The 12,664-nt window shown below is 52.5% G+C and overlaps 1 long non-coding RNA gene across 2 annotated transcripts; it reads left to right on the top strand.

Annotated features, from left to right (window-relative positions):
- The first annotated feature begins 399 nt into the window (after positions 1–399).
- On the top strand, positions 400–10,846 carry LOC125407568 (uncharacterized). Of its 2 annotated transcripts, XR_014998429.2 has the most exons (4): positions 400–584; positions 9,013–9,147; positions 9,831–9,900; positions 10,537–10,846. It is a non-coding gene; the product is annotated as an uncharacterized LOC125407568 (long non-coding RNA). The 2 variants fall into 2 exon arrangements; XR_007234257.3 differs by lacking the exons at positions 400–584; positions 9,013–9,147 and having other exon boundaries at positions 9,472–9,900.
- Positions 10,847–12,664: the final 1,818 nt, after the last annotated feature.

Genomic DNA, 12,664 nt, shown 5'->3' with positions numbered 1-12,664 from the left:
GTTGCCGAGTACTTAGTATGTGCTTTATAAAGGGTACTTAGTATGTGCTCTATTAATACTACTCAAAAACCGTCCAGGATCTGAATAAAACTAGATATAGTGCCGGCAGTGTGGTTTACCGTCAGATGTTTTTCTGGTATGGTCAAGCTCTCATTGCTAAAATGAAGTTGTCATAAATAAGCCGAGTTTGCCGTTGCCCAGTCCCGTGGGTGGGTTGGAGATAGAAAGGTTGACAAGCTGAATTAAGGACCGTCCTCACTCTTGGCTCAACAGCCTAGGCTTTTCCAGAATCAGTCTTTGGCTCCCCACCATGATAGATCCCTCCCTTTGTGTTCAGCTTGCCCTCTTCTGTGGCTCTCCTGGGAAAGACAAGTATAGTTCCAGGCAACCATTGCCGTGGAGCGGAACAACCTTAACCGAGTCCCGGGACTTCCCACAGTCTCAGGGTCCTGGTGTGCAAAGTGAACTGTTGTCCACACTTCCTCATGGGCGATGGTGAGGGCTGAATAGGTTGCCCACCCCACAGCTCTCCACACAATGACTGGCACCCGCTGCTCCGCGGATGTTGTTTGTCTGTGAGGCAGGTGGGTGCCACTGGGGTGGGGTGGGATGAAGGGAAACTGGTGGACCATCTTCCCCATGGTTGCTGGCCTTGGACTGGCTGGACAGACTGGGGACGGAGAGGGTCTGGAGGGCGGAGGGGAGGGCCTTAGGGAGGGGCCTCGGGGAGGGGCTTTGAGGACGGGACTCAGGCTCCAGGAAAGGGATTGCTGCAGAGACTGGGGGGAGAGGTGGCTAAGATGCAGCCTGGGGATGTGAGGAGCAGGAGGGCTATCAGGTTTTCTTTCTGCCCTAGCGATGAGCACAGGGGAGACAGCTAGAGAACAGAGCCCTCAAAGTTTCCAGCACATTCCTGCTAAAATTAGCCCCGTCTTGCGTGAGCAACTATATTTAAACCAGCGGCCTGTCAGAGACAGTGTGTTGAGCCGAGGCACAAGCCAGCAGGTGGAGGGCCAGGGAGATGTGGGGGTACTGGTGGCCTGCAGGGCATGCAGGAGCTGTCCAAGGCCTGTGCCCACCTGACACTTGTTGGTGGGGAATTTAACCAGGCATGGGGGTATGCAGGGGTAGGATTCCCACTTCTTGTCCCAGTGTAAGGCAGAACCCAGATGGGGAAGACGGTGCACACACAGACAGGGACACAGTCCCGCGCAGCTCAGGTGGACAGGAAAAGAGCACTCTAGGAGGAGGGAGAGGAGGAGGGGACCAGAAAAAGAAGAAATGGGCCAGCATAGCTCACGTGCAGGAGACTAATTCAAGGGATGCCTGTGGTGCCAAGTGGTCTCCAGTAGACAGCAGCCTTTCAGAGACTATCATGCCTTTTGCTCTAAAGTGAGGGGAGCACACAAGTTGCCCCCCTCACCATCTTTTCCTGTCTGCTGCATCCTCTCCAGGGGCAGAGTGTGTGTTCTCATGAGATGCTTCTACCTGAAGCCTGGGCCGTTAAGTTTGATACTGAGAAAAGGATATTTTATTACTTAGGGATATATCTGCATCTCTTAGGGGGCCTAGCTCAGCTTCTACCCTGGCTGCAGCCTCTTTCGATAATTCAGATTGCCTCTATTTGACCGCACCATTCTGAATAATCCCCACAAGAAAGCCTTTTCCAACTGGCCTCTTTTCCCTTGCCTTGTTTTGTGTTTGTGCGTGTGTGCATGGATCTTGTGCTAGGAACAAGCAAGGTGACTCACAAGGCCCCTCCTGCTGTTGTCTGAGAAGCAGGCTGCTCTGGTCCATTCTAGAGAGCCTTGTGTGTTTAGTTCTTCAGACTGACTTAACCAGATTTCGCTGGGCAAAGTCCCATGCCTTCTAACCAGCCCCAAAGCCTGACACAGCACCCAACGTGTGATCCACTGGAGGCGGTGTTCTGTGACCACATCGGTTCTGTCCGACCCTGGGCGGGCTAGGTTGTCATCTTTCCCTCTTACACCGTGGCTTCTTCACTGTGGAGCATCAGGGTGTGCTAATACTTCTCCTTGCCCATCAGCCCTAGTTTTGTTTTTTTTTTTAAATATTTATTTATTTATTTATTATGTATACAATATTCTGTCTGTGTGTTTGCCTGTAGGCCAGAAGAGGGCTCCAGACCTCATTACAGATGGTTGTGAGCCACCATGTGGTTGCTGGGAATTGAACTCAGGACCTTTGGAAGAGCAGGCAGTGCTCTTAACCTCTGAGCCATCTCTCCAGCCCCCAGCCCTAGTCTTGAAAGAAACAACTTTCCAGGACTGAGAAGATAGTTCAAGTGTGTAAAGGACTTGGTGTGTAAGTGAAAGCCCCATCCCTAGAACCCAAACTAGCAACAACAAAACAACATCCAAGGGGAGAGGCAGAGTCTCCAGTAGACAGCATCTAGGAGGGATGCCTAGAGTCCACAGCCTGGCCATTCTAGTCTACTTCCTGAGCTGCAGGCCTGTGTGAGAGACCTTGTCTCTGAAAGCAGGTAAATGGAGTCTGAAGAACACCCGAGGTTTACCTCTGGCCTCCACATACATGAGCATGTGAGCGTGAACACGCGCGTGCGCGCGTACACACACACACACACACACACACACACACTCACACCTTCCCTGAAAACCAACAAAGCTCAGAGGAAATCCATGCGAATGATTCGAGAGGTCCCAGACTCGCTCTTTGGCTCAAGGCTATCCTGGTCCTACCCCAAGATGGGAGCACTCATGCTTGTGACAGCTAGACCCTGTTGGCAGCCTCTGGCTCCCAGGTCTTGGCTCACTCCTGTGTGGATGTAATCTCCACCTAGGGTACAGGCGGCACAACTCTTGCGGTTCACTCCATATTCAGAAACCCTTAGTGAAATTACAGCCTTAATTAAGTACAGCTGGCTGTATGTTATACTCCGTATAATTATCATGTTATTATTATTATCACTTAGACAAAAGTTCAAACAAAGTTTATTGTAAATATTGTTTGGCAGAAATAACTGGGCGAGCCGAGGGTTCTGGACTTGTCTGAGTGACAACGGATGGAGATGAAAGACGGGGTCTTCTGAGAGGAGCAGGTGAACCTGGGACAGTCAGGAGGATGAGCTGGGGGGCGGGGCCTGCTAGGCAAGTTCCTCTCCAGTCGCTGGGCCTCAGTTGCTTTCCCGGGATGGAGAAAGACTCACACATTCCATAAATAAAGACTGGGACATATGTCCTAAGCAGTGTTCAGTGCTTTGGGACCCAGAGACCAGTAGACAAAAGGTCTACCTTCCTGGAGCTGAAATTCTAGGATAAAGTCGAGCGCTAATCAATAGAAGTAAAATTAAGTTTGCAATATGACGTCTGGGAGTCAAGAGTATACAGAGGGGAAAGACAGCAGGACAAGGGCTATTGGGACGACTTGGGTGCTGCTGTGTCAGGAAAGCCGAAAGCCAACCCTTTCATCTAAGAAAGAACTAGAAGGAAAAGCTGAATGAAGGGAGCTTCTTCAGTGGAGCTCCCTCTGAGGCAGGAGCCTGGTTGCCAAGGAATGACTCGGAAGCCAGAGCGCATGGAGCAGCGGAAGGGAAGGAGTAGTGGTAAGAGGTGATCTTAAAGGGAAAGGAGGGCACAGAGCCTCGGAGACCCGCCAATTGGAAGCAGACAAGAATTTACCCAGAAGAGCTCAGCGGTTGGGAGGACTTGCTGTCCTTTCACGAGGGTTCGATTCCGAGCAGCCAAATCGGAGAACTCAAACTGCAGGAGATCTAGAGCCATCTTCCGGCAGCTGTGGGCACCTGCACTCATGTGGCCTTCACTCACACAGACACACAGACACATAAATAAAATAAAAAAGATACATCTTTAGTAAGTGATGGGAGGCCATTTTGGGGTCACTATTAGATCAGAATTATATTCAAATTAGGGGTTTTGGACTGGGGCATTGGCTCAGTGGGTGAGAATTTGCTGTGCAAGCACGAGGACATAAGTTCAAATCCCAGCACCTATCTAAAAAGCCAGGGGTGACTGCTCCTCTGTGATTTCAGCCGTGGGGATCAGAAACAGGAGGATCATTAAGGCCTGCTGGTTGCCACCTTAGCTCTGGGTTCAGTGAGTGGCCCTGTCTCAAAGTTATGAGGTAGAGACTGGCATGAAAGACACCTGTCATCCTTCTCTGGCCATGGCTCTGCATGCAGTGTGCATGCACTACATGCACACAAATGCATGCGCACACACACATACACACATGCACACATGCATGCACGCTTGCATGCACACACACATGCAAGGATTGCCGAAGTTCCTTCTGACCCCCCCCCCCCAAGATCCTAAGGCGTTGTTCCTTAAGACAGATGTACTGTCTATCACAAGCACACAATGACTGGGCTCAGCAGGGTGTTTTCTCTGTGGGGTCTCTCACTTGGTTCCAACAGGAGGCGGCTGGGCCTAGAGCCAGACGAAGGCTGGAGCTGGAGGGGTGTCCAGCTCTCTCTTTCACCCGCATGTCTAGCATCTCAGCCAGGGTGGACATAACTGCTGGGCACCAGGCCAGGCAACCTCCTCTCTGAGTTCTGTGACTTCTCCATGAAGCTAACTGTGGCTTCCTCACCAGAGTGGGCTTAGCCAAGTGGACACCTCATGTGGTACTTGGCAGTGAACTTGACGAGAAGCAAGGTTATTGTGGCCTATCCTTGGAAGTCGCACAGGGCTACTTCATCCTGCCCTTCCTAGGTTCAGCAGGAGAGAGCCTTCCTACAGAAGGGCACACATTTGAGGTGGCATGTTAATATAAGGCTACCTTTGAGCCCATTACGAAAGTCACAAAAACAATAACAGTTGCCATTGCTGAGGACTTCCAATGGCCAGGCCCTGATCTGGTGTCCATACTGTATTTAATTTTCTTATCAATGCTGTGAAGTAGAGGCGGTGTTACTCCCCACAGTCTGCAAGTGGGGAGTCTGTGGCACAGAGAGGCTGAGCATCTGGTTCAAAGTCACTCAGCCAGACAGTGGGAACTGGGATTGAATCCAGGCTGTCTGGCTCCAGTTTGGCTTCTGCAAACTCCAGCTTCCTCAGCAGCTGGAGGAGCAGCATTTCAGAACAGCTGGAGGCAGGGAACCCTTCCCTGGCCTCCTCAGAGTCCCTTGCTCTGGGGTGTGGCAAGTATCTGTATGTGTGCATGCATTTATTTTATGAGTATATGGCTGTTTTGTTTGTATGTGCCTGTGCACCTCATGTTCCAGTGGTGCCTGGTGCCAGCGGAAGCCAGAACAGGGTGTGTAACCCTCTGGGACTGAAGTTGACAGAGGGCTGTGAGCCACCATGTAGGGAGCTGGGAATGGAACCCTAATCCTCTAGAATAGCCGGCTTCATCATTTATTTATTTATTTGGCTTCAACATGTCTTTCTTTTTTTTTCTTTTTCCTTTTCTTTTTTTCTTCTTTTTTTTTTTTCTTTTCTTTTTGCTTTTTTGAGACAGGGTTTCTCTGTGTTGCTCTGAAGCCTGTCCTGGAACTAGCCCTTGTAGACCAGACTGGCCTCGAACTCACAGAGATCTGCCTGTGTCTGCCTCCTAAATGCTGGGATTAAAGGCGTGCGCCACCACCGCCCGGCTCAGGATGTGTTCTTAACCTCTGACATTCTCCAGTCTCTCATTTCATTTGATGAACTATGTAGACTGAAGGGATTGGCCACATGTATAGAGGCTGGGACTTTACCCTGGCGAAGGCTAGGTGGCTTAAAGGTAGGTTTGGACCCCCAACTCCTGATGGGTGCAATAAGCCTGCATAGTCTTGCCATTCTTTCCTTTGGGGTCTCAAACCCACTTTGCCCTGATTTGGGGAGAGAGAGCAGGTTGCTCTGGCGGCCCAGCTCCTATCATGCTCCTCCCTGCCCATCACCGGCTGGGCCCCCAGACCAGGTTGTCACTGACACCAGCAGAGGTTCCCAGGCTGATACCTCATGGCAGCCATACTCCCACAAATCTTTAATTGTTTAGTTTAAAGAATTGTGTTTTGACCGCGAGGGGATTTTGGCTGGAGCTCAAGAAGTGATAACGATATTCTGCTGCCAAGACGTCTCCGCGGTTCTCTCTGTGTTAATGTGCACTTTCAAGACGTTCCAATTAACTGCATCAGCTCTGGGGAGAGAAAGGGAGAGGGGATCGGCAGGGGGAGAACGGGAGGGGAGCAGACAGGGCCCCCCAGTCTTTTTATTAGCAAACAAGTGGGGGTGGGCGGATGGGTGACAAAATTCTTCAGGCCTGGTTCCAGTGAAGTGGCGTCTCCTGCCATGGAGGGGGGAGAGGTGGGGGGAGAGACGGGAAGGCAGCTACCCAGAGGCCTTGGCCTGAAATTCTCCATGGAGACCCGCTCCACCTGTCTCCAAGGCAGTGATTCTTAGCCTTCCTGATGCTATGACCCTTTGATACAGTCCCTCATGTCATGGTGACCCCTAGCCATGAAATTATTTTTGTTGCTGCTTCATAACTGTAATTTTGCTAGTTATGAATCATAATGTAAATATCTGGTATGCAGGTCATCCGATACGTGACCCACAGGTTGAGAACCACTGCTCTAATGTCTCTATCCCTACCTCTTTCCTCTCTCTGGGCACCCAAGGGTCCCTCTACTCAGAGGGGGAAGCAGACACAGAGCCTCCCTGGAGAATCCTAGCCCCCACTTCAGCCTTTCACCTCCCGAGTCTTCTCTTCTGTCTTTCTCCGTACGCTCACAATTGTTTCTAGAACTTTCTGGGCAAGGTTTACTTGCAGGCAGGCACTTCATCAGGCATCTCCTGGGCTGGTGCCCTACCTCCCAGAGGCTTGAGGCTCATCCCAGCAGGCCATCACTCTGTCACTTCCTACCCTTTCCTAGCATTGTCTCCACAGCCTTGACCAGTGTCTCCCTGCAACCACTGTGAGCTCGGAGGGGTTCCAACCAAGGGACAGCAGGGGTGCATGTGGAGTCTTGAATGACTTACTCTTTTGGTAACATCAGGTACCAGGCCTCACCCACAGAGGCAAGAACCTCACTACTGAACTATGTCCCCAACTCCCTTTCTTTCTAAGACAGTCTTAGATATCCCAGTCTGGCTTCAAACTGTGTGTAGCAGAAGTTACCCTTGACTTCTGATCCCCCCTGCTTCCATCTCCCAGATTCTGGGACTACAGGACACAGGTACAGCCTGCTAAGAAAGCCATCTGTCCTATCCCCAACCTTCTGTTGATGTCAGGAGCTTCTTGCTGTGCAATTCCGACTGGCCTCGGACTTGAGGCAATCCCTCTGCCTCTTTGTCCAGAATGCCGAGATTTAAGCTGTTGCTCCACCACACCAGGTTGCTCATAGAATTAATGACGTCTGCTTACCCGGCAGACCTTGCCAGACAGTTCACTCCTCCATCTGTGTGGGCATTCCTCCCTCACCTGCCACTCTCCTGACCCCAGCCCTCAGCGCTGCGGCTTGACCCTTAGCCTTACTGACTCTCTCGAGGGTTCAACAGTGGCCTAATCCTGCCTTTCACCCCTGCCACTGCCCTTCCTTCATTCAGCCAGTCCCCTTTTAATTCAATGTCCCAGGCTTCCAGAATCCTGAACTAGGGCTTTTGGAATCCCACTTCTACCCTGGCCTGACCGCCCGCAGGCCAGGGCCAGGCAGGTTCCTGAACATCGTTCCAGGGGCTCTATGAGGTTCCCACATGGAACTGGTCCGGGGAGATACGACCCTTCCCTGGCCTCTGGGTCCATTACTAGTAGAGTGTTAGGATGGTCTGCAGGTGGCTCTGTCTGGACCCAAGGTAGTGCGGTGACTAGGAGGCCAGGCGACGACTCTGCTCTTCAACTCCGCTCGGGGGAAAAATGACTTTTCCACATGCGACCTCCCCGCAGCCAGTCTGCCTCACACACATTTGCACACCCGCCCGGTTCTACCCCGAAGCACCTAGAAGCAGGAGCTCCCTTTAAAGAAGCATGCACACATTCCGCTACTTTAGCATCCTGGGGTGGGGGAGGCGCCCAACGGTTGAGGGACTAGGGCAGCCACCGAGGTGGGCCAGAGTTGACCCGTGCTAAAGAGAAGCAAGAGGGCTCAGACTTTCTTGGGCCTCCCCCTCCTCCAGCATCCCTCACGCCCTCCCTAGGCCTCCAGAGGAGGGTCAGCGCGAGAGGCTCAGGTTACAGCGAGTCGAAGACAGAAAGATTTAGCGAGGGAGCCTCACAGCCGCACAGTGCGCCATTTGTCCGCCTTTGAAACCGGAGGATGCGGGCCGAGCTGGGGGGCGGCTGGAGGCCGCAGGACGCCCGGGTGAATTATCGCCCGCTCGGGCCCCCTCCCCCAGCCCGGCTCCTGTTTCTCCAGGTGCTGGGGTGTTTTGCTACGTGTTAATTTGCCCCAGTTGACGCGCCCATTCATGGCCCCAGCCCCGCAGCGGGAGGCCAGCCGGCCCTGGGGTGGCCCGCGGGGGCCCTGCAGCGCACAGAAGGGCGGCGCTAGCCCTTGAGGGACCGGGATCAGGTGGGAAATTTGCAGACTTGGGGGTATCCACACACAGATATGGATTGCACCCCTTGTCCCTGTAGCCCCTCCAGCACAAATGGGCGCGCTCTCACAGCGACCCCTGCCGGCCCCTGGAGCCCCCGCTTCCTCCAGCGAACTTGCTAAGGTTTGAGGCATTTTGTCGCCGGATTCTTTTAAGTTTAGTCTGGTTCCAACAGCTACGATTTTTTAAAAAAGGATTTATTATTTTTGTGTCTATGTGTGTGGGCCTGTATGAGTTTATGTGCCTTCCGCGTGGCAGGAGTCCCCTAACGCCAAGAAGAGGGCGCTGGATTCCACCACGGGAGTTAGGGGTAGCAATTGCCTTGTGGGTGCTGAAAAACGAACCCACGTCCTCCAGTCATCTCTCCAGCTCCTTCTACCTTCTTTCTTTTTGAGACAGGGTCTCTCTATGTAGCACTGGCTGTCCTGGAACTCACTATGTAGACCAGGCTGGCTTGAAACTCACAGGCACCCACCTGCTTCTGTCTCTCCAGTGCGGGAGATTAAAGGCATGTACACCATCACAACTGACTGGCTGCATACACGAAGTCTATGAGAGAGGGGGACTGAGGCTCTAAACTAAGCTATTTGTCCAAGACCTCACAGCTATTGAGAAGCAAGTTCTGGAGGTGAGTTGTGTTCTGAACTTAGTGTCCTTGGAATGAGACAAGTAGGGCGGTCAGCCCAGTGGGGGTTGGGGACTGGCAATCAGGAAGTCTGGGAAGCTAGGCACCAGACTTGACCCCAATGCTTGGTGACCACTGGTCTCTAGAGGCTGAGGTAGGGTGAGGGCTGGGTTTGAGTCAACCACTTGTCCCAGTTGACTCTCAGGGTGGCCTGAGGGGCACCCCTATCTCCCAGCCTTCTGCCTTCTCACATTGTCCTTGAAGAAGGCGGAAGGAACAGATTAGGATGGTGGCAAAAGCCACCCCCATCAGACCTGACCTCCCCACTCTTCCTCCTTATCTCCCTCCTGCTTGGGACCTCTCCCCTTCTCTTCCTTCCTCAGAATGATGTAACCACTTCCCTGGACACTCCCAGGTCCAGCCCACAGTGACCCATCTCTTCCTCAATACTGCTCTCTCTCTCCCGTGTCACAAGGGCTGCGGTGGGCTAACGAGGGAAGGGAGAATGTCTGCCTGTGTTCCCTGCCTGAGGAACATGAACCCTCCTGAGTAAAGAGCTTCTTCCCAGAGAACAGGATAGAATTGGGGTGCTTACATGCCCCCAAACTCTCTGACCACCAGTCACAGCAGAGCTCCAGCCTTCACCCTGAAACACACCCCTTAACTTTATCTCTGACTTGACTCAGAAGGGGTGTGACTTCCTTACCTATGGCTACTGAAGAGGCTGAAGAGGAAGATAAAAGAGTAAAGGGTGAGGTAAGCAGACCCAGGGAGAGAGGGCTCCAACCCTCCCCCTGTGAAGTAGGAGGGGCCAGGAGAGGGTGGCCCTGAGAAGTAGGAGGGGTCAGGAGAGGGCGTGCCTGTGAAGTAGGAGGGGCCAGGAGAGGGTGGGCCTGTGAAGTAGGAGGGGTCAGGAGAGGGCGTGCCTGTGAAGTAGGAGGGGTCAGGAGAGGGTGGGCCTGTGAAGTAGGAGGGGCCAGGAGTGGGCATGTCTGTGAAGTAGGAGGGGTCAGGAGAGGGTGGGCCTGTGAAGTAGGAGGAGACAGGAGTGGGCATGTCTGTGAAGTAGGAGGAGTCCAGGAGAGGATGGGCCTGTGAAGTAGGAGGGGTCAGGAGAGGGTGGGTCATTAGTAGGTGGGGTCATGAGAGGGGCAGGGAAGAGAAGGCTCATAGATCGCCTGTGGAGTAGAGGAAGGGAGGGCAGGAAGGTAGTTGCAGGTCTTGCTCCTAGGTGGTGGTTTCAGTAGCATGTCTGAAGGAAAGATAGATGTGGCGGAGGGGGAAGGCAACTTAAGTTCTCCATTTCGCTAACACCCCAAACCTTGCAGCACCACCTGCTCTCCGTGGGAATGGCTAGTAGCAAGCCCCAGTATCCATTCTTGTCTTCCTTAGTAGTATGATGAATCAGCAATCCCTCTGCTGTATATGCTCCCCTCTCAGAAGAAAGACTGCCTCTTCCAGATCCTTCTGCAGCTCAGCATGGCCTATGTAATGCTCACACGTCGGCTGGGATCCTCGGAGGATGCTTTGTTGATGACTGAGATGTAGGTGTGGTTGCTGGAGCTCGAGGATCCCCATAGGATCGTGGGGTAGGAGGTTTAAGGAAGACAACTCAAAAGGAGCTGCCTGGAATTCTGAGGACTTTGTGAACCACCAAGCCAACTCTGAGTTTTAAAAAATAAAGTCTATATATGATGTGTAAGTGTGGGTATGTATGTGTCATGGCATCGATGCACGTAGAGATCGGAGGACTCTGTGGAGTCGGTTATCTCATCTTTATGTGGGTTTTAGGATTAAACTCAGGCCACAGCTGTGTGCTGCAAGCCATCTACTTACCAGGTCATCCTGCCAGGTCCCTGAGCTGCTTATGTATGAGGCTTCTGTTGGTGGGAGAAATAAACTTACATCTCTGATAAGTAACTATTGCCGTGGATTTTCTGCCATAAATTTAATCCTGAGTAAAACACTAGCAGAGCAGGAGTTGGCTGGGGAAGGGACGTGGGTGGCCTGGACAGTAAGGAACTACACTGGGATCTCCTACCCCAGCATACACTGCCTTTCTGGCCCAGGAGAACTTGGGAGCTTGCCCTGGAGGGTGATGGCAGAAGGATTTGCTCAGCTAGGTCTCTGGGAAGTGGTGACCCTCTCTGCCCCTTCCCCAGGCTGCCCCCATGTTGATCCTCACCTCAGACTGTCTCCAGGAAGGCTATGCTTGCTCAGTTTACTTCCGGTTGTGGCCAATAGGAAAAGCTGAGGTTAGAAGGGTGGGGGCAGAACATCCTGGAGTCTCTGGGGAGACTATGTTCTGGAGTTTGCCGTTCTTTCAGGGCTTCTGCTCCTCTCCACTCTTGCAGGATTTTGCTGGACTCAAGACTCTGATGCCTGCTTGACCCTTGCAGTACCGACACTCAGCACTACCAGGCTCTGCGGTGTCCTTTCCCCTAGCTCTTCCTCCGGGCTCCAGAAATGACCTTTCTATAAGACCTCGTTACAGCCTAATTCTTGAACCAACTCTGGGGGAAGCTGCCTTCCTTCGGGACCCTGCCCTGACACAGCAACTTTTTCTTTTTTCTTTTCTTTTTTTTTTATTTTTTATGGTTTATTTAACTTTATTTTATGTGCATCGGTGTGAAGGTATCAGATCCCCTGGAACTGGATTTTCAGACAGTTATGAGCTGCCATGTGGGTGCTGGGAATTGAACCCGGGTCCTCGGGAAGAACAGTCAGTGCTCTTAACGGCTGAGCCATCTCTCCAGCCCCCCACAGCAACTTTTTCTAAAGTCCTGAAGAAAGCCGGAGGCCAAAGAACCCAAGGACCAGACAGAGGCGCCAGGACAGAAGCAGACAGCACAAGGCAGGCTCAGGAAGGCAGAGAGAGGTCAAGATGAAGAACGACAGACAGTGGGAGGCAGATGGGGGTGGGCGCTAGAAGTGGGCAAGGAGGAGACGCCAGGCGTGTGTGTTGGGCATGGTGATGCAGCCCTGTAATCTCAGGACTTGAGAGTCAGAGGCAGGCAGATCTGTGAATTCAAGGCCAGCCTGGTCTATGTAGTGAAGTTCAGACCAAACAAAGACACACAGTGAGACCCTGGGGAAGAAAGGACAGACAGACAGATGAGGATGGCAGAGTCAGGGAAGCCGGAGACAGCAGAGGAAGGGGCTGGCATCAAGACGCACAGAGACAGAGGTGGAAGGTGGTATATAGTCAGGGAGGGGCCTGAAAGACCACTAGGGACAACAATAGAGAGAGAGGGAAAACTCCAGTTATTTCAAATATCTCAGCGGCGAGCCAGGGATGGCTCAGCGGTATGGTGCTTGTGGTGTGAACAGGAGCACCCGAGCTTAGATCTTCTGAGTCCATGTAAGAAGCTGGCTGCAGGGCTGGAGAGATGGCTCAGTGGTTAAGAGCATTGCCTGCTCTTCCAAAGGTCCTGAGTTCAATTCCCAGCAACCACATGGTGGCTCACAACCACCTGTAATGAGGTCTGGTGCCCTCTTCTGCCCTGCAGACATACACACA

The sequence above is a fragment of the Myodes glareolus genome, chromosome 18, assembly GCF_982192425.1.
Source record: "Myodes glareolus chromosome 18, mMyoGla1.1, whole genome shotgun sequence".
Lineage (NCBI taxonomy): Eukaryota > Metazoa > Chordata > Mammalia > Rodentia > Cricetidae > Myodes > Myodes glareolus.
This window is presented reverse-complemented; position numbering and strand designations above follow the sequence as displayed.